We start from the raw sequence: 23,116 nt of genomic DNA, 5'->3' as shown, positions 1-23,116 counted from the left end.
GCACATAGACCACAGACTACTCACAGTCTGATTTAATTTAAATCGCAGACTGATTTAATGTTTAATGAAACCTCTTAGTTAATGTATGCTGACACTGAATGGTGCTTCAATACAAATGCTCAAAGTTGGCTTAAAAAAAAAAAATCAAAACTCTCCGAGGGTTCTACTCTTCCTATAGGCTGCCTTCATGTGCCTGGGGACACAATACCATAGTTGCAAAGTGCCCAAAAGAGCCCCTGCGATCGACTGAGTCGTCTCACATCTCTCTAAATTATCTTCTGTTTCAACTTTAACCCTCCTTTTCAGAGAACAGATATTCCCTTTTGCTCAATTAATAGTAAATTTCAAGTGTTCCTCTGCTCTGGGTTATTCTATAGTAAAAGTCTCCCCTGATCACTTTTAGGACTTGAATGAGGTTCATGATTTATTATTAACTAACTCCTCAGAATATACATATAGTTGTTTCATTTCCCATCTGTGTTATCTGTTATCTATTTAGTGGCTTATCTGTGTCACTTTTAAATCTCTGAATAATTTTCTTCTGACATCCATCAGAAGATACGTGTAAAAGAAATGCAAACTAATTTTAATATGGATATAAATGAATGAAGATCATTGACAGTCATATGTACTGTTTTGAATTTTCTTCGCTTTGGGCTTGAGGAGTTGGGAACTGATAGTTCCAGAGCTCCTGCCTCATGCATTGTGAGAGGCGTGTTGGGAGGTTATACAAGTTATACACGCAAGCAGTTCACATGCAGCCCTGCAGACAGCCCGTGAGGGCTAGCTCATTGCTGAATTCAAGGGCAAAGGGTAAGTATGAGGGGAAGATAGCTCTGTGCATGATTTACGCGACCACATTTCTAGTCCTTACTGGTTATCTTTCTGGATAAGAATTGGAATAAATAGCTTACAGGGAGCATTTACTGTGTGTTGGCTGCCATGTTAAGAACTTCCCTTCATCCTCACTATGACCTTGTGTGGTGGTACTTTATTATCCTCTTTTGCGGAAGTGACAACTGAGGACTAGAAAAGTCAGGGCACTTGTCCAAGGTCACTCTAGTGAGCTTCAGAGTAAAGAGTGGAGCCCAGAACTGTGCAAGGAGCCCAGTGATACTTACAGAACATTCTGCTGCCTCTGATTTTTGAGTCTTTGTGATAGTTAAACTCCATTGCATGGATTTATATATTACATAATATAGATGGACTATATTATGCTTTTCGAAAGAATCCTATATTATCTTGCTTGGTCCCCAGGTGAAGGAATGGTGGGAAGACACATGCCTACCTTCTTGTCCACTGCCAGCAGCAGGAATTGATGGCACAGGAAGTATCATCTCCATTATCTTTGTAGAAGAAGAGCTTAAGCTTAGTTCATGCAATGAGCTCAAAAAAGAAAACCACATGTCCGCTTTGCGAAATAGGAAGCATAAAACCTTCAACTGATAGTAGAGCACAGTGGGGAGGCATGTTAACTTTATCTGTGTTTAGTGTCACATACTTGCATCATTCTCATTAAAAAAAGGAGAAGTGTGGAGACCTGAGATTTTCTTGGGTGATTAAAAAAAAAATAAGTTTATTTAAATCTAAAGAAGTGTCAGCAGTGAACTATCATGGGAGAACCACATTACTACAGCAGTGTCATCTGTCATCCCATGAGACTATGGTTATTAAAGGAAATGAACACTTACGTCTAACCAGTAACGCTTAAACATGTTATCTTATAGTAAGAACATTGCATCAAATCTTCCATGTCTGTATCATAGCCTTTCTCACTGCAGTCAAAATGGAGAGTCAAAGGACAATTTTAAAACCGTCTTGTAATATTTTCAAAACCCTTCTCCTGAGCCCTACCCCCTCTATGTTTTCTCGATTTCATACTGGCGCCAATATTTGTTCCATAAGTTAATTCATATCCTCCCCTAGAGTGTGAATTATAAAGGAACTATTATGATTATAATATTTTGGCGTATCCTGTTGATCTCTCATTCGTCCCCATCCTTGACGTTATAGGACTGTGTGATTTTTTTTAACCTGAGAAGTGATTAAAAACGTTTTAAAAATTTAGTCTCCTAAATGTAGACTGTTTATTGCAGAGGACAGGGAAATTGGCCTGACTGGGGGCATTTGCCAAAAATACAGAGCTCTTGAAATCCTGTGAACTTCATGGAGTAAGCAAGTAGAAAAAAACAAAAAATACGGAAGAAGAAGAAGTAGTTTTAAAATTGGTCTCTAGGCTGGGCGCGGCGACTCATGCCTGTAATCTCAGCACTTTGGGAGGCTGAGGAGGGTGGATCACTTGAGGTCAGGAGTTTGAGACCAGCCTGGCCAACATGATGAAACCCAGTCTCTACTAAAAATACAAAAATTAGCTGGGCATGGTGGCGTGCACCTGCAATCCAAGCTACTCGGAAGGCTGAGGCAGGAGAATCACCTGAACCCGGGAGGCAGAGGTTGAAGTGAGCCGAGAAGATCATGCCACTGCACTCCAGCCTGGACAACAGAGCAAGACTTTGTCTCAGAATAAATAAATAAAAATAAAATCGGTCACTAGCAGCTTTGTACTTCCCTCTCCCATTTCATAGATGTCCAGCTGACCCAATCCGTAGGTACCATATCATGTATTCATTTGCAAGTAATCAGGTTCTCTTGATTTTCTAAAAGTCCCAAAAAGTGTGACTAAATCAGCATTAGTGTCATCTGCCATTTTCGTGTTGAGAGAGCCCCAGGGTTGCATATGTAAGTTTTTATGTGAATTTATGCTCTGAGGAATGAAGGGTGATCAGGTAAGTCATCAGGCATCTCGTCTCACTGTATTTGTGACTCCATCATTACTATTAAAGTTGCTTCCTCCCACACCATCCTTTCACCCCAAACCACACCCATTCCTTCATCATGCACATTATAGTGGAACATGACGAAATTCTTGGGAAACTGAAGTGTTGAGGCAGCTCATGTTCTAAGTCAGAGGAAAAAATACATAACACAATAATTTTTTCTTTTCATTAGAAAAAAAAAAAAAGCCAGTCCCTAACATAGCTATACACAAGAACACCATACCTTCTGCATTCAGCAGTTGGGAATTGCAATCAGAGTGGCCTTATTAATTTTTCCCCGGCAGCTTCTAAGGAGGGCTGTGATGAGCCTCTAATTGACATGTAATCAATCACTAGCAGCTTGTCTGTGTTTTCAGTCAAATTTAGTGGGGGTGATATTTATTCATTTATACAATCACCAGATATATATTAATATGACACCAGGCATGTTGTTAGGTGATAAGACCTCAAATACTAGAAAATTCCTCTCTCTGCCCTCAAGCATCTCAGATTCCTGAGGGAAGGAGACACTGAGCAGCAGTTGGAACCAGCGCTTAAAGGACGCTGGGCTCTGTCAGGGGTGCCTGACTCCAAGGGGATGACTTTCCTGACAGCTGGGCTTGATCGAGTCTGGAAGAGCCAGTAGGAGGGTACCAGGAGGCTGAGGGTGGGAGTGGGCAGAGAGAAATTATTCTGAGAGAGGGAACAGGGAATATGGTGCAACAAAGGTACCGGAGAGGCGGGTTGTGGAACAGCTGGTCATTCCATGTGGCTGGTGCACATTGAGGGTGGAGAATGAGACTGGAGATGGAGAGCGGAGGCTGGAGCCACTTTTGGAGGGTCTTGTGGGCCATATTTAGTCTTGTAGATGAATTTGAGTACTTTTATAGAATGATCACTCTGGGTGTATTACACAGAATGGATGGGGTAAGGGACAGATAAGGTAAGCTGTGCAAAAAAAAGCTTTTGAATACTGGTGTGGATTTAAGGTCTAAACTCCCACTGATAAGCATGGGGACATTAAGGGGAGAAGCAAGGAGGGGATGGTGAATTTAAGGATGACTCCCAGGTGTCTGGCTTGGGTAATTGAATCAACAAGGGTGCCATTGGAGATGTTAGTGAATACAGAGGATGGAGCAGTTTGCAGGAGAAGATGACAAGTTGTGGATTTATGCACCACAAAGCACCAGAGGGACATCCAGGACCTGAGATGCAATTGGCAGTTGTACAGCCTGTGGTTCTGGAATTCAAAACGGAGGCTGAACTGGAAATGTACGTTTGCAAGTCTTCTGTGTATGTGAAATTGTTGTTGAGATTGTGATCTGCCTGTGAGAATGTGTGGACTGAAAAAAAAAAAAAGACGAAGGCCAAGGTGGCTGTCAGAAGAAAAAGAGATGGCATAGTAAGATTAAGCGAGAGAAGTTTTTGACAAGTGCTTGGACACAAAGTGGTAGAAGCCAGAGGCAAAGCAGAATGAGGTGCTTGATTGAATGGGAGCCGAGTGACAAAAGAAATGAAATTGAAATAAAAAGAGAGCAAAGGGACAGGTCTGACTGTTAACTTGCTTCCATGTACACAGATAATGGTGGCTTTTTCTCCTAAGAGTTTCCAGTTCTGGTCAATAAATATTAAGACCTACTATGTGGAAGGTGGGTGGGAAAGGGGATGGGGGAGGAAATAAAATAACAAAGCATGAATTTGGATCTCAAGAAGCGTATGGAATTTTCATTTCTTATTTTTTTCTGGATCTCAAGAAGCTTATAGAATTGTCATTTCTTATTTTTCTTTTCCGTTTGTTTTTCTCCCTCATTGACAGCAGAACACAGGCTTCTTGGGAGAATGGGAAGAATGAAATAATTACTTTGTTGGTGCATGAAGTGCCTCAGTTCCCCATAGCAGGCATATCTCATTTTATCCACAAAATAAACACACTGAAAGAGAAGGTGATAAATGACCCATTATTTGACAGATTCGAAAAACTAAGCTTTTATCATGGCCATAATGTTATTAGAGGGTTTGGACCTTTGAACCAATGCTTATATAATTATTAATGGGACTTTCGGCTCACTGGATTATTTGATGTATGCTGAGTAAAATATCCTGTAATTTTCACTTGTCTTCTAAAAACAGGACACATTATATTATAGACTAACTGGAGTATTTGGGGATGATGGAAATAATTACCATATATTTTAGTTAAATATTATGCCTTTCAGTCCTCAAACATTTGTCCTTTAATTTTGACCTAAAGGCAGAATCACTCCCATTGTACAGATGAGGAAACTGAGATACAGGGTTCAGTTGGGTCGTGGAGATAACACAGCTAGTAAGTGGTACAGCTTCTAGGATCCAAAATGAGGTGTCTTGGGTTCATACCACTCCATCATGTTGCTGTATCTTTGTGAGTAGCTACTAAAGAAGAATTAGGGGGTGTTATATTTAAGAGATTCTCTTTATTAGTCTGCTCAAAGCACCAACAGTAGAAACTGTTTCAGCTACAATTTCTATATTTGATGGGCCACAGGTTATTTATGCAAATATATGTGATTAAGTTAGATTGGGGAAAAAAATCTTTTTTTTTTCACAAAATAAAAATCTTTTACATTCATTATCTCAAGAGCACTAAAAAAGAATCTGAGTATAAATATAAGGATTCAGTATTTTAACTTATACAATTATTGTGGTTAAACTTATTTGTGATACAATGGAATTTATTTTTCAGCAATTGCAATGTCTGTTGTCTGTAAGAAGCGTTCTGTGTGTACACGTACCTGTGTGTGCATGTATAGAAAATAAAATTTAGCCTAATTAATTTTAAACTATTGGTTTTCCTTTTGTAATATTTTTGAATTCTCCAGATACATTAAATGATATTGCTTGCTTTGTCTTGCCAAAGCAGCTATTATGTTATTCATTTAATGCCAAAGTGTTAAATCATTTGTCTTCTGTAATGATGCAGAAGACATGATGCAGGATGAGTCAAAGAGATTTAGTTTAATGTTACAACTTGTATTTTGGCTCCTGATAGTCTAAATTTTTTATTTACCTCATTTTGCTACTATTGAAGCAGATATTAGCTCTTAATATACGGTAATATTAGAATCATGAAAAGTATATAGGATGTTATGGCTGTTGGAAAAAGTTTATGGTGCTGCATTTTTTTCTTTCACAAAAAATATCTAGGAGGCTTACTGAATTGCAATTTCCAGATGAAAGCAATTTCTAGCAAGTAGCAAAATGCTGGTGCTAATGCTTATCCCTAAATCTCAATTTCAAGCTTCATGGTGCCTATTTTACATTTTAGCTTCGGTAGGAAAAGTTGAATCCAAAGGGGGCTTATGCCTTTGTGACATTTGGTGGATTGCTCTTTTGTTATTGGTGCTGATTTTTTAAATAACAGTACATTTATAAATTTTAAAAAGTTTTAAGAAACGTTAGGCAGCTATCTTAGTTCTGAATTATGACTACACATGGTGTATTGTAGTAGCCTTAGTCCAATGTAGTTGAAAAATTACAATATAGGCATGTGAAAATTTAAATAACAATACAAAGTAATATGGTATTTTATATTTGATTTTTATTGTTCTTTATAGTAATATGTGAGGAAACTCAAATGAGGTAAAATGAAGATTAATTTGGTCATTTCATGCCTCATGTGTCCCAATTTCATCCAAATGCAAATATCATAATCCAGGGCATAGAGTTAGTGTTCTGTTCAGGTGATTTGACACTACTGTATTTATTACTCACTACCAAGATGAACAATTAAACTACATTTCCTACTCATCTTTCTATGAGTATATATTTTAATATTATGTACTAAGAGTTTTCATTTTCTAAAAAGAGTAATTAAATTTTCTTTACCTCATTTTTCTTATTCTTATCAAATTTTATTCAGACATTTTTATGTTAGTATATACCTGACATGATAGAACATGTCTAAATTAGTAATCTAATTTGAATACCATAATTATGTGTACAGTTAGAGCTTGATTGAATGGAGTGCTTTTGCACATCGTGTATGTTCTTTCTCTTAGTGGATTTAGGAATTACGTGCTTAATATTAAAGAGTCCTAAACCTGTTTATGTTTACTAGTAGGCACACAGAGCAAAATATAAATATTTTTACCAATAGAATTGGAAAAGATATGCTTCCTTTTTAAGTGTTAGGAATTAACACGTAACTGTCTGTGGTAGTTTTCTCTTATATGAACAGATTGATAGGAAATATAGAAATGGCTGAAAACTAGAATGGTGTCATTGTATTGCCTAAATTGTTGGTGTTGAGGTTAGAAGTCCATTCTTTTGTTTTGCTAAATAAGAAATAAAGGTGCTTTAAAATATTGATCATAAATCCTAATAAATATATGTACATATTTAGTGTTAGGAATATTTTTCTTTTGTTTTATTATGTAGTGGTCACTTTGCCCAAAATGTCCATCTTGAACTTTAGTATGAAATGCTCAGTATGTCCAAGGTAGAATTGAAAACCAAAACATTTGGAGTCTTATTAAAAGGATACAATATGGATAACAACTTTTTAGTCCTTGGGCTGAGATATTTGGAAGAGGATTGCTAAATACTGTGGTCATTGAGAAAAATAAAATAAAACACTGATGTACTAAACTTACACTTAATTTAATGGTTTCTGCTACCACCATTCTTAACCTTTCCAACTGACTGAGTTATTTGCTAATAGTGGCATGTCACAATCTGAATTATAGATCTTTCCTTTTAATAAATATTCAATAGCATTTTCAAAATTGTTCTCCTAGATACAATTCATAATAAACAGCGCAGTGCTGGCAACCAGCATGCTTCTTTCAGACTGTTTTATAGCCACAGGCTGTTTGGCATTTGGACACTTCTCTTAGTGTTTCCACGGCTCCACATTTCCTGAAAACTGTCAGCCTTATATTAGAATTAGCCTTGTGCATCTCCACAGTTACATGGAGAATGAAAAGAATTTCTCTCCTTTTCTCTCCCTGTAATACGCCAAGACCTGTGGTCAGAGAATCATTATTTACTAGTCATATGCTTTTTCTTTCTTGATGTTCTCATTAGTTTCAGAAGTCATAGCATGAAAGGCATTGTTGAAATGTCCGCATTGGTTTGGTTTGATCCATCTTAAACTTTTTCTCTCTAGAGCTGTGGTTCTTAACCCCCGAAGAGGACATTTGGCAATGTCTGAAGACATTTTTGGTTGGCACAGTTGGGGACGGGGATGCTACTGGCATCTGGTGGGTAGAGGCCAGGGATGCTGCTATACATTCCACACTGCACAGAATAGGCCTCCCCAGGGAAGAATTTTCTACCCTGAAATGTGTATAGTGCTAAGCTTGAGAAACCCTGATTTAGAAGGTAGGGAATGTCTGTTTAATTTGTGTTATATTTTTTACGCAAACGAAAAGTGACAGATGGTTCTGGTTAAGAAATCATTGCATTTAATGTAATCATTTATTGAACACCTAGTAGGCTCTGAGAAAGCAGTGAAGACTATGACATGGTTCTTGCCCTGGGGTATACCCTCTGTTTGTCAAAATGATTAGTAAATAAAATCAAACTGGTCGATGCGATGTATGCTGTGATTAGAGGTATGCATGGCATGTTAAGATAAAAATAATTTAGATTTCATTTGCTAAATATAAGAGAATATCTGGAAGGGATTGTCCTCTGACTAAATGTAATATCAGTCATTTGTGGGTAAAGAATTTCTAGTTTTTCCTTGATAATTAGGAATAAGTTTCATTTATTGTCTTTTTAAATTTCAACTTGTATTACTGTGAAATGTCAGGAAAGAAGGGAAGGCGTTGACATAAAAAGTGTTACTTCAGGAATTTGGGAAATTAGTTTTTCATCACCTTCATCGAGTTCTAGTTTACATGCCATAAAAGTCTCCAATTTCAACTGAACAATTCACTGATTTTTAGTAAACGTACAGAGCTAGGGAACTGTCACCACAATTCAGCTTTAGGACTTTTCTATCACCCCAAAAAGCTCCCTTGTGCCTGCGTGCAGTTAATTCTCATTCCCCCTGCCAGCCCCAGGAAGCCACCAATCTTTCTATCACTTGGTTTCTTTTCTGTCTCACTTTCTGTCTTTATATATTTGCCTTTTAGCAAATCTCTGGACGTTTCATTTGAGATATCAATATTTACCAATAAAAATGTAGTTTCTATCTTCTTTTCCAAGATCAGCATCACCTTGTATTTTTTATATTGCCTATACCATACACATTGCAGGTTCGGAGACTCTTAGTTATCGGAACTCTCAGACTAATAAAGTGAAACATGCAGCAAAGAAGAAAAGCACGTGTGTAAGAGTGGAAGGTGTGCCTGTTTTTCAGCTTTGTCCCTGTGTCAATGGTGGTCACCCCCTCTACTACTTTTGTAACTCTATCTACAAAAATAATGTTATAGAAATCATTGAAAAGCTGAAGTCAGATAAATATCCGCAAGATGTGGGGAAACTACAAAAGGATTAAATCTGGAGAACACGCCTGTTTGGGAGCTGTATTCTGGTCAACCATTTCTTAGCCAAACCCTTTGGGGCCAAATATCTTTCAGAATTCAGCTTTTAGAAAGGTAATACAGTACATACATTGTCTACTAATGTAATACCCCCATAGGATCCAGGCAACACACAGTAATTTTTGTAGCAAGGTGGATGAATATTCACATTTAGTTAGACAGAGAAAAACTAACCACATGTCAGCTCAGGTCAGTTTGGGGAGCAAATTCATTTCGTAGCAAAATACAAAGAAACTCTGTTTTTAGAAATTTTTGCATTTCAAAATTGTGGGTAAAGGTTTGTGAGACTGCCTCAGTGTATCCCAGGATATTGCATTTCATCTTCTTTCTAGCTTCCCACCCTCCAATCCCCATATACACACTTCATTTAACTTAGCCATGGATGTATTTGTCTTTCTTTTTCACGTTAACTTCCTATCAGACTTGACAAAATGCCAAATTAGCTGTTCACTTTTGGTGGACGAAGGCCAGGTACAGATGTGTTATGGTCAGCTAGGTTTGTGGTTTGTGGTTCACCTCTCTGCTGAAGGCCTGGATTGTAGCCATGTTCATCTGCACTAGCCCTGGGGCCCAAGAATAACAACATAGTTTTGTTGGGTCAAAAAGATACCCATGGAGAAAAATCCAGAGGTAGCAATGGCAGCTGCCATCCCAGGTAGCCCCAACTCAAGCTTGGTAGCCCTCATACCCATCATGAAATCCTGGGCAGTGAGACTAGACCACTATAGAAAGAGAGTCAAACCAGAGAAGAGAATCCACTAGAGTAAATTTTCTTGTGGGAAAGATATTTAGAGTTCAAGAAAGATAAAGACATGAAGAAAACTATGTGGGGTTCTGTAGTGGACCCACAGCTCAGAAGTAGGACGCCAGTCCAAACCAAGACATTGAAGACTTGTTGCAAATTATTGAATTTTGCATAATCATCTTATGTAATTTGCCTCTTGGTCCTTAGCAAGCCCATTAGTCTTTTAACCATAAATTTCACATCTGTGTTAATTTCCAGATTTCCAGTGGTGGTACTTAGGAAACTATAACTGCAGGCCAGTGAATCTTAACCGGTTTCCTGTGGCACTCCCGAGTTGCTATAGACCCATCATGAATGTAAATGAATATTTTGATGGATGCGTACAATTTGCTTTCTTACAAATAAAATGCACACTCTTATAGCAATATTACTTAAGCAGAATATACTGTAGATTATGGGACCCATTTACAAGCAAGAGGATCCAATTTCTGCAAATTATAGGAAAGAGCAGAGTGTAGTATTGCACCAGCATCAGATAAAACATTTATAGGAATATTCAAGAATGTTGTCTTCTAAGGACTCAAGAGCATCATCAAGGCAGTACTGAGTTTTCAAAGAGCAACGTGATGCGTAAGGTCTACCCGTGGGAGTGAGGTGGTAATTCTGGATCTTTTGTAGACACTCAGAAGCATGTACCGGACTACATTACTACTGTTTATTACATCTTTTTTTTTTTTAAAGTTCTTAATTGATTCAACTGTGCCACCAAAATCTCTGTCTGAAGGTGAACCATCAGTATGAAATTGAATCATTGCCATTTGGTTGTGGAATTACGAACCTTGCCTTTCCTACCCGCAGACTTCCTTCATAGGTGTCTTGGTGTACTGCCACCTCCTACTCCAGCCTCTGCCAATAACTTTCTCACAAGTCTTACAGCCTCTTTGCAGATATCATTTTCTGTTTTACCTCTCAGCTTTCAAGAGCTAAACTTGTCCTGCCTTGGTACTGCACCTGCCTCCTCTTACCAAGCGTCTTCCTGAGTTTGCACACATTCCTTTTTGTTACCACATTTCCTGTTGTTAAGAAGCTGACAACCTCACCTTGTTGCTGCCTCACCCCCTTCCACATTTAACGACATGTGGTAAATGTAACCCCTGCCCCTCCCCAGTTCTGGTGATACTTTTTAGAGGGTGGTTCTCCATGTTGGCTGTGATTAACATCAACTGGGGAAGTTTCACATCTACCATAACTGATTTCCAGGGCCCACCCCCAGTAATTCTGGTTAAAGTGCCCTGGGGGTGGGGCCTCAACCTTGGTGGTTTTTAAATGCTTTCCCTGGGGATGCAGCCAGCACTGAGAACCACCGGTGCATAGGGTGTAATACCTGTCTGTTTTAGGTAATGAGAGCAATTGTGGGAGGGATAGCAGGGAGTTTTGAAAAAGGATGAGAGGAGATTAAAAAACAAACAACTTCCTCATCCCTCTGTTTGCTTTCAGCTTCAGCTCAAGAGAATGAGTTCTGCTAAGTGGCACCTATCCCCACCTGGCTAGTGTGACTTTTTCCCCTTGGGCCTGTGTTCTCATCAGTAAATTCCTGACAGCCATGTGCCCCCAGCAGGCCAGAAACCATTCCAAGCAAGGCCTATACTTATCCCATCACGAGGCAGCCCACCAGGGGCCTGATTTTCCTTTCTTAACTGGGCATCCTGCCTTGCAACCTAGTATTTCCATTTTTCCTTTTTGTAAGGCTCTGTAAACCAAAGCCATACGCCCTCCCCACTCATCTGCAGTCAGTTCGCTTCAAACTCAAGCGAGTTTGCAGCCCAAAGGACACACACAGCAGAACCAATTAAAGTTCTCAAGTTGAGATTGTTCACTTCACTTTTCACTTGCAAGAAAGATGGATGGCAGGGTCTTTGCTGGAAAACTATTGTGTAGAACATAATTTTGCTGAATTAGAGAGGGGAGGCCACTACCAAAATTGAGCTGTCATCTTTTCGTAGTTTTCTTTTATTCTTCGTACATCTATGGGCCTCTAAAACCTCTTTTTATATATTATCAAGTCCAGGAGTTGGGCAGAGATTCATGTGGATAGCCTTCTTTATAAAGTAATCTTTGTGAGGTCTCTTCTCTAGACTTCCTGGGGTCAGAATGCGTGTTCATTTTCCAGAGGGCCGTATGCAAGGACCATCGGCTGTGCCCCGTGGCTCCCCAGTTTCTAAAGGAGCTGAGAACACTTACAACACGAGTGCCTTACAATACTCTCTGGATCTCATTGCTTTATTATTAAGGAATTATTTCTTCCAAATATAGTAGTTTTATTTTTATTATTAAGTAGGAAAATTTAAGTGAGGTGATTTTGGTGTTAATAACAAGGATGCAGAGCTGTTTTAAGGATGTGAAATTTACATGAATATCCAGTTGTACAAAAAAATTAAGGCAAAATGCTTCACTTAACAAACTTCTTCATAAGAATTCTTTAAATGCCAGCCTTCTTTAATGGAGTCCGTTTACAGAAATTCTGTTTATTCATTCATTTTCCCTGAGCATAGATATTGCACAAAGCAAATACCACCCGGCTGTTGTCCTGTTGCATGGCAAGAAATGCAGCTTTTATATTTGTCAGTCTTACACATATAGTGTGAGAACCTTGCCAAGGCTGGCAGTCATGCAGGCCAATAATTAATTAAGAGGGCATGCAGCATACATTTATTGAGTACCTACTGTGTAGGAGGCACAGGGATAGGTAGTACATATACAAGCAAACAGGCTATCTACCCTTACTTCCTAGTGGAAAGATTCAATCACATAACCAAGGGATTATCAGTAGTAGACGTTTGGTTTTATCTGAGAGTAAAATATATATACATCGTTAGGAGTGACTGGGAGGCTAGGGAGGGTCCCCCTGAGGAAGTGACATTTAAGCTGAAATGTGACCAAAACAACCAGGGCTGGCGTAAATTGAGACCACCCTGGAGAGAGTATATGCAGGCAGTTGAGGAAGGCCAGAAGGGCAGAGAGTTGAGGTTGGGTGCCTGTACTCAGGATCGGGAAGCAGCATGGCCAGGTTTGTATTTAGGAAGATAACTCTGGTAGCAGCACAAAGGGTGAATTAGAATCCGAGACAGTGATGCTGGGAACTCAAAACCAGAATACTTAGTGAGAATAGAACAGGCAGCATGCTGACTTGATGCTGAAATGCTGGGCTCCTCTTTTGTTCTGTGTCCCCTGTCCAAACCTGGATTGGACCTCACAACCCTGTCAGTACACTAGACCTAATGAACTTGTTAAAATGCTTTTTTAAAATGCCAATTTCTGGACCTGGTCCTCATCTAATGACATGGACTGGCATCAAAGACTTCATTAAACCTTCAAGTGACCTGATGCAGGGAGTTCATGGACCAATCTTTGAGAAATATTGTGTCTAAAGACTGTACTTTAACTTTAATATTCCATTTAACTCTCAAAACAACCCTGTAAGAAAAGCATATTTTTCCTAGCTTTCAGATTAAGAAACATGCTCAGTGTGATTAAGCATCTGGCTCAAGGTCACACAGCTGGTGCATGTTATGGCTGGCAAAGCAATCTGCTGCTTTTCGTGGAGAGTCCTGCCTGTGTGAAAACGGTAAGAACAGCCCTGCAAAATTCAGAAAACCTTTGAGAGTTGTTTCATGAGTGAACACAGTCCATCTCTCAGATACAGAATTCAGTGTATCCCATCTTGGGATAGAACCAGAGTGTTCATTTTTGCTAGCTTTTCTCTTTTCTAAAGACCTTTAATTTTTTTTTTTTCCTCAAAGCTAGAAGTTTAAGTTCTAGGGAAAAATATATACATATTACAAAGAAGAGCTTAGATCTTAATATCGGTGTTTCTGGGCCTCTTTTTCCCATAAAAGAAGTTGAGAGGGTTAAGGGGTAGCATATTTTTATCACCCGTAGACCTAGAAACCCAACCATTAGGCCTCCCAGAAAATTGTCATGCTTTCAGTTGCCATGAATCATTTATTTCTTAAGTGGCTCTTGAACCAAGAGTTGCAAAAATGATGTTGAAGAGGTGGAGGAGGGTTGCCGAGTGAAAAGCATACTGATAATTAGAAATCTTGTTTAAAAGCTGGCTTGAAAACACATTTGCTTCAATAAATTACCTGCCTGCCCCCATCTGAATGTGTAAGGAAGGTTCTAGCTTAATTTGCTCATGTGGATAAAGTATTGAACATATTTATCTGGAAGACTTAATTTCATAATAAGTTTAGCCTGGCCTGACTTTTAGGAAGACGTACCTCCTGGGGTATAGGTAGAGAGGAAGAAGATGAAAAAAAAAAAAGAAGACAAGAAAACATTTTCCTATGGTGGCCCCCTGCTCCGCCACACGCTCTCATCTGGGGAGAACCACAGTGAGCCCTACCGCAGCATCCTCTAGAATGTCAGCCCCCACCCCACAGCAGACTGCAGGGTGTGAACTGCGTGTCTCTGGCATGAACCCAGTTTGAATGCAATGCCAGGAAGTGATGGAGGGGCTGTATCTCCCCCTGAAGCCTGGCCATTATGTCCTGCAGAATTGGCTGGGGCGAGGGAGACCGTTTTGTTTACAGACCACACCATGATTGTCACAGTGTAGATTGCTGCTTTGATTATTTCAGAACGTTGGATGTACACTCCTTCCTGAGGTTATTTTCATCAGCAGCGATCAAATTCTGTTGCTACTGTGTGTGGCTGATCGTCCAGAGAGGGTGATTTCTTGTGCACAGGTTTCCCTAGGGGGATATTGTGCTGCTTGGTCTTGGTGGTCAGTCTCACTTACATCATTTATGGTATAAGGTGGGCTCAGGGCCACATCTGGGGGTATGGCATACAAGACATGATCATGTTGTAAAAGCAATGTGTCCCCCCCTTGTCTGTGGCTACCTTTGTGTCTAAGTGAAAGAGGAACCTCAGAGACAATCTTGAAAGGAAGACAGTTAACTGCAATTTTAAGAATGATGGATTTGCATGGGGGAGAGATTTTAGCTTTGTGACTGTAGCGAAAGCATTTATGTGTTGATTACATAGATTGTTCATAAAGTCTGGAGATATCTATGTTCTAGAACACATTATGTAAAGTAAAATGAACATACCATTAATTGTACATGGGTCTTCATTGGTTTCTAGATTTTAAGACCACCCTCAGACTTTTTAAAATTAATCAAATGTTAGATTATCTCCCCAATTGTAGCTGCATCCTGGATTCATGACTCACCCACTGAAGGTAGTTGCCTTACCTGGGGCAGATTCAGGTAAGGCATACAGTCAGTTCTGTTTTCTGAGCAGCTGGTTGTGATGGTGCCAAGAAGGCTACATACTGTCAGCATATCATTTTTCTCTGTTTTGTTGTTGTTGCTTTTAGTATATGTCTTCACTTATTAAACATTTATTAAGGAACAAGTATTTTTTAAGCACAGTAATGTGTATCGTACATTAAGGCCTCACAATTTCTACTTTGTAAGAGAGAAAATCTAGTTGAGGTGGTAGTGTGACTTGCGTATCTCATGCAGCTAAGAAAGTTTTGAGTTGAGATTTAAAGAGAGATCTGATACAAGGCGTGTTTTATGCTTTCTCAATTCTCATATAATTTCTCCTGTTAAAGCTCACCACCACAAGAAGTCAGCATTAGTTTTGAGATCAGTTGGGATTAAAAGTGAATTATTAAATCAGATCACATGTCCTTCTGATGACGTAAAATGGCATATACCATGAACTTGAGAAACAGTTTTCATTATTCTTTCTATATGATGTTGAGAAAAGCATACTGCCCAATGAAGAACTTAATTTTAAAAGTTGTAATGCTGTTTCATTGTTGAATCAGTTCCATGATGAAGGATACAATTTTGGATCAAGCTAATATTGCTGAATCTGTAGAGGGACATCAACATTTGATGGTTAGTTGGTTGACATTTAGAAACCCCTTCATTCTGACGTGTAAAGATTCTATGGATTTGTCATATCTAACAGAGATCAAATTATATTCAGAATAAATGTATTTCTTCACTGCCTCATTATAGGAAATGGATTTTATTTTTTGCGACAGAGTCTTGCTTTGTCACCCACACTGGACTGCAGTGGAGTGAACACAGCTCACTGCAGCCTTGACCTCCCGCGCTCAAGCAATCCTCCCGCCTCAGCCCCTCAAGTAGCCTGGAACTACAGGTGCACACCAACATACCCAGCTGATTTCTCTCTCTCTCTTTTTTTTTTTTTTGCAGAGATGAGGTTTTGCCATGTTGCACAGGCTGGTCTTGAACTCCTGAGATCAAGCCATCCACCATCCTCAGCCTCCCAAAGTGTTGGGGTTACAGGTGTGAGCCATTGCACCCAGCCTGGATTTACTTTTATTCAGACAGATGCCTAAACTAGTATTGTCCAGATTTTGTTCTTTCTTTTTCTCTTTTAAATTTATTTATTTATTTATGTATTTATTTTTGAGACAAGGTCTTGCTGTGTTGCTGAGGCTGAAGTGCAGTGATACAGTCATAGCTTACTACAGAGTTGAGCTCCTAGGCTCAAGCAATTCTCCCACCTCACCCTTCCAAAAGATTTTAGGCGTGAGCCACTGCACCTGGACAGGGTTTTTTTTCTTCTTCTTCTTCTTTCTTCATCCTGTGACTTAGGATGCATTTTTAAAATCCCATTGATAAAACTGGTCCTTGACTGCTTGTTGAAGCTTTCATGGACTTTAGCATTTACCAAGTCCTACTGTGAATTCTTTATTTATATATGTATATAATCATGTACCACATACCAACATTTTTTTCAGTGATGGATCATATATAAAACAGTGGTCCCATAAGATTATAAAATCATATATTTACTATATCTTTTCTGTGTTGTGTTTTAATGGCCTCACAGTATTCAATACGGTAACGTGGCTGAAACTGTAGCCTAGGAGCAATAGGCTACCCGTATAGCCTAGGTACGTAGTACACTATACCATCTTGGTTTGTGTAAGTACACTGTATGATGTTCATGTGATGAAATTGCCCAATGATGCATTTCTCAGGATGTATCCCTGTCATTAAGTGAAACATTATTGTATTCTCTACTAGATCGTAGGGGAAAAGAACTGTGTTTAGTGCATCTTTTGGAGAATCCCTTAGGTGCCTGATACAAAATGAATTTTTGCTATATGATACTCTAACTCGGCATGTGCAAATAGCCAGCTTGTCAGTATGCCCCAGTATGCTTCCCTCTGCCACATCTTACATCTTCCTGTAGTCTTTGGCTTACTGTCTCCCATTCAATAGATGAGGCAAATAAAACAGGAAATCACTCTTGATGCCTCTTCATCCTTCAAGGTCTGTATGCTCTATCTATTAAATATTGAATGTGCTTTTGATTTCAAGTCCTTCGGCCATTCTCTTAGTTTAGACCCTTATCATCTGGATGACATATGTTCCTGTATTAGCTAGTCTCCATTCTGACACACTTAGACTATATTATCAATGTTTTCCACCCTCCTGCCAGGGAGAATTTTCTAACATGCCAATTTGCTCAGGTCATTCTTTAAAATCCTTCATTGATTTTTCTGAACATTGTCTCCAGGTAAGAGATCTAACTCCTTAATGTGGCCTACAGAGTCTTTAGTGACCACCCTAGTGGTCAGTCAGCCTCATTTCTGGCATTCTGCTGTGTAATCTGTGTTCTAGTTATATAACTCAGGGTTCCTCATGTGTGGCCCGAGGCTTTCATAAACCATTCCCTAGAGTTCGTCAGCTGACTTCCCTCTTCAGGTGTCCTATTCTCTGAGAAGCTGATCCTGACTGGCCAACCACCTCAACCTAATCTGGTTTCAGTGTCCCTCGTTTGCATTCCCACATGCTCTATTACAAATCCCTTTCAAAATGCCTTTCACACTCTGCTGTAATTTCTGGTTAGCGGTCTCTCTTTCTCCCACTGGACTATGAGCTTCTTGAAGGCAGATGTCACATCTTAATATTTATTTCCTCAGTGTCTAGCATTGGATCTAGTCTGTAGGAACCAGTCACTTACTTGTGATGTTGGGCAAGTTACATATCCTATCTTTTTAATTGTCCTCATCTAAACAACAGAATGTCTCGTAGGGTTTTGTGAGAAATAAAAGAGCTAATATATAGAAAGCATCAGAACAGAGTCCGGCACAGAATAAGAGCTCCATAGATGTGTTCCTGTTTTGTAGTCCACCCCAGGGACATAGAATACTCATTGAATATTTATAGAATGCTATGGATTGATAAAACCAAGAGGGAATTCCACAAATTACCTGGGAGAGAGTGTAGAAAAATTGTGGGACATGTCGTGATTGTATTCCTGTACACCAGGAAAATTAGGTACTTGTTTGAGATTGTTTTAATTATATAAAAATACCATTTACATTAGCAACAGAAACTACTCATGGCCCTTTGTGAAGAGAATTGTAGAACTATTGAAATGCATAAAAGAGCTAAGAGCAAGTGGAAAGATATATGCAGAGTTTCTGGATTGAGAGACTCAATATAGGATCATGTGTGATTTTTAAAATTAATCTGTAATTTTAATGCAATTTCAATCAAAGTCTTCCCTCACAGATTTGTTTTTGTTTTTTAAATGAGCATGCTGGGAGACCATTCTTCTTGGGCTCTCACGTTTCTGCATGTCGTGCAAGCAGAGGCACTGACAACCCTTTTGTTCTAAACTGTCTTTTCAAGGATGTTTGTAATGTAGCTGTAGAAGATAAAGCTGTAGAAGCTAAAGATAGTGTTTCCCTCCAGAGCAAAGGGTAGGTTTGTTTACCATACAATCCAATAAAGATAGTGTCTCCGAGCAGGGCAAGGCTCCATTATGAACAATTCATGTTCCCTAAACTCAGGGTTCTTTAAGTATGATACAAACCCCACTGCATGCACAGCATCTGCCTGAGTCCCTCCACAGTGCCCCCTGTATTTGGGCACGAAGTAGAAGTGATTGAACATGAAACTTAATGCTGTTAACTATCCTGTAAATAATTAAGTCCTTTGTCTCAGACCCAGGAGTTTTGTATCTTCTTCCAGCATCTGCAAAAATGTGCAGGCCAACTTGTTAACTCGTAAGTTGGGTGAAATCTCAGATCTTTCACAGTTCTTGACAGAATTGTGATAAATCTCCACTTGTAAAAATCATTTAGCTTATTGAATTACAGTGGTGAACAGTAAGAATGTGGTACAATGCTTTCTCAAAAAGCTGAAAACAAATAGATCGGTTATTATTGACAAGAAAGAAACTGTCCTTTGCTGATGTACCTTTTTTCCTTAAGGATGATAAATGAACCTCTTCAGTTTATCTAAATCCTTTCACTTTGATATTTTCCATAACAACTTTCCTTTGCTCTTGTTAGAGTTTAGCATTTCTAGATCTTTCCACTGGCATGTTAAGCTAACTTTTCTGAAGGTGGGTGGTGGGGTTAGTTTGCTTGTCTGTTCAGATATGTGTTTGTTTGCATTAAATAGGCAAGGCAGATTTATTTGGGCTCTTTTTTTGTGACTTAGTACTTTCCCACTATTTTCTAGATCTCCTTACCCAGCTCTTTCTGATTACACCAAAAGATATTATAGTCATTTTGCTATTTGTCTAATTTTGTATTATAGTCATTTTGCTATTTGTATTATAGTCATTTTGCTATTTGTATTATAGTCATTTTGCAATTTGTCCTAACCCTAGCCCTAACCCTAACCCCCTAACTATAGCAAGGATAAACACATTATGGTGTTAAATGCAGTAGAGAAAAAAATAAGAGAAGTGAAAAAAATCCGCGGTTAATAATGATTATGGAATGCTTATTTTAGTGCCAGGAACTATTCTTTTGAAGGGTAATGGACTTTGGGGGATTAAAGATCATAAAAATAGCATTGATAACCAGTTGTAATTCTAATGAACTGCTGTTGAAACACAATGTTCCACTTGTGTCTAGTACATTTTTTTCATAAACATGTAAATTACTCAGGCCGCTTCAAATCCTTTTAGGAAGGAATTGGGAGGTAAATAATACATAATCAAAGAAGCACACCGAGACGTAAAGCTCTCTTGAGATAATAGATATTGAGGAGTCATTTTAGGAAAAAAAAGAATGAGGTAATTAGAGAGTACCGAAGTATTTTAAAATTAGAGTAAATGTTGGTTCTGAGAAATCTTAAGCTTTAAATCAGTATTTTTCCCCACTGATCTTTGATATGTATTTAGGAGGAGCCCAATGACACCTCAAATGTCTTCCCTTTCCTAAAACTGTCAAAATTCTTTAAATCATAGTGGACAACATACAAAATGACTTACTTAGGTCTCCAGCCCCAGCGCGGGGTGTCTGGCCAGCCCAGGTGACTGACTGCAGTGTAGCCTTGCAGCTGAGGGTTTGTTCTCATATAGCCATAGAGCCACATGCATGCGCTTATCCCTGAAACATTAGCTGGGCTTGTTCTGTAACTTTGTGCAAGTCGAGTCCTACTCAGTGTGCCCTGTGACTTGCTTCTTTTACTCAATTATTGAGATTACAGTATGTTGCATCTAGCTGTGGTTCATTTTCATTGCTGAATAGAGTTCTGTTGTATGAATATTCCACAATTGACTTATCCACTCTCCTGTTGATAGACATTTGGATTTTATCATTCTGTTCTATTATTAACACAATGCAAAGAATATGCAAGAGTTTCTTTAAAATGGGTCAGCAAACTTTTTCTGTAAATGGTGAGGTACTGAATATTTTAGGCGTTACAAGGGCACATATAGTCACTGTTGCTGCTGCTGCTTCTACAATTTTTTCTTTTTTTTTGAGACAGAGTCTTGTTCTGTTGCCCAGGCTAGAGTGCAATGGTGTGATCTCGGCTCACTGCAACCTCCATCTCCTGGGCTCAAGCAGTTCTCCTGCCTCAGCCTCTGGAATAGCTGGGATTACAGGCACGTGCCACCATGGCCAGCTAATTTTTGTATTTTTAGTAGAGACGGGGTTTCACCATGTTGGTCAGGCTAGTCTCGATCTCCTGACCTCATGGTCCGCCTGCCTTGGCCTCCCAAAGTGCTGGGATTACAGGCATGAGCCACTGTGCCCGGCCACTTCTACAACTCTTTAAAAATATAAAAGTAATTCTTAGCTTGTGGGCCATGTACCTTAGAGTAGAAGTGCTTATCATCAGTCATAGACATGTACGTTTTAAAAGGCAATGAGAAACGTTTTTCAATGTGGTTATATCAGTTTACTTTCTGACGAGCAGTAAATGAGAGTATCCCAATGCACCTCCTCCACACCATAACCTAACATTATATTTTTAAATTTGCTTGTCTAGTAGATATGAAATAATATCTTATTATGGGCCTCAATTTGCATTTCCCTGACTGCCAATGAGGTGGAACATCCTTTCCTACAATTATGAACAATTTGTGCTTTCTCTCATGAGAGACATTTGTTTGTATCTTTTGCCTATTTTTTGTTTGGGCTGTTTGTGTTTTTCTTATCAATATGTAGGTATTTTTATATATTCCAGAGACTATTCCACTTCTATATGCTTCAAATATTTTTTCTTTTATGTCCTGTTATTGCATCCTTTTATACACACACACACACATTTCTTGCCTTCTTCCCTAACAGTGAGAGTAAGAACTACTCATGTTTGCCCTGAACTGCTTTAACGTATTCCTGTCTGAAGATGAAAAAATGAACTAGATGACTTCTTTTTACAGTACTCTCAGTAATAAATTCTGATTTAGAGTAAATATTCATTATTAAATAAGGCAAAATTTTATTATGAAATAAACTGAAAAAACAAGCCAGATTAAAAGTGTAACTACTTGCTAGAAGAATTAGAATTGTATATGAAAAAGACCCTAAACAAAAAAAAAATAATTGACCAAAATGCGTGCTATAATGTTAAGCATTCAAAGACTTCAAATATTGACTGTGTACTTAAGTTTACCTGACTCTATTAGCAATTCAGTTTTGCATATGAAAGACTTACTCTGACCAAACAAAACTCAAATTTATTCAACATTATTTCTAGGTCTCAGACACCTGGAGATGGCATAGCCTTTGCTATACCTCAGCCCTGTAAGGATGTGTCATGTGTCCTTTTTACATAAAGGGAAAATAAATCCTCACAAAGTCCTATATGTTCTTCTATTCCTCTCTAGTGGTAAATTTACTTCTGTGGAGATAGGTAGGGTAATGTACTGTTTTCTTTCCAAAGCAGATTTCACGGTAGGCCAGTGGGCTGTTTTGGACTTGCATATTTAGTACAGCACGGACTCTTGTTATTCTAGTAATGGGCTTGGTTGATCACAGAACACAATGCACCTTTTCATGATTTTAATGCCTGAGTTATTTAATTTTTTGTGCTACTTGTCACTTCACTGTTTAGTTTTCTTTCTAGGGTGCTTTTTGCTGGATTGGCTGTGAGTCAAGCTGGTTGATGAAGCTTCATTTTGCTAAATCTCCAGAATGGCTTGTTAATCCTTATTTTACATTTCACTGAGTACTGTACCATGCAGTTTCCTTCTGTTCAACGAAGGAAGAGAAAATGGCTATATGAAGCAATAACGTGATGAATTTAGAGTCTAGCCCGAGGAATCACCATTTGCTTCTAATTGGCACATGGAGCTTAAAATCAGAGCCCTGATTTTTCTAAGAACTATTCCAAGTAAAGGCCCAACAACCATTTTAATTCAGAGCTACTCCTAGATTGTTTTAAAGTGCCTTCATCAATTTGAAGGGTATTTTTATTTATACATTTCTTGCCATTTATTGTATCTTATTTGATTCTGATACTTTCTCTCAAATTTCTTAACAGTAACCTTTCATGTTGAACTGTGAAAAAAGAAAATGGACTTCATCTTAATGTATTTCACATAGATTTCCATTTACTTTTCACTGTGTTTTTGCCACTCTGTACATTTTACTTATAATAAAGGGTTGGTTAAAGGAAAATAGATGTAATTTTTAGAACTTGTCTGCTATAATATAGTGACTGACACTCGTAATGTACATCCAGTTCTCTTAAATCCCATAAAAAGCCATCGGG

The 23,116-nt window shown here is 38.6% G+C and overlaps 1 protein-coding gene across 2 annotated transcripts in view; it reads left to right on the top strand.

Moving 5' to 3' along the window:
- Positions 1-23,116, top strand: part of PAG1 (phosphoprotein membrane anchor with glycosphingolipid microdomains 1) — a 141,150-nt gene that overhangs the window by 3,504 nt on the left and 114,530 nt on the right. The gene's annotated exons all lie outside the window — the stretch shown is intronic.

This window comes from Papio anubis, chromosome 8 (genome assembly GCF_008728515.1).
Source record: "Papio anubis isolate 15944 chromosome 8, Panubis1.0, whole genome shotgun sequence".
Classification (NCBI taxonomy): Eukaryota; Metazoa; Chordata; class Mammalia; order Primates; family Cercopithecidae; genus Papio; species Papio anubis.
The sequence above is the reverse complement of the archived record's forward strand: the minus strand, read 5'-3'. Positions and strand labels throughout refer to the sequence as shown.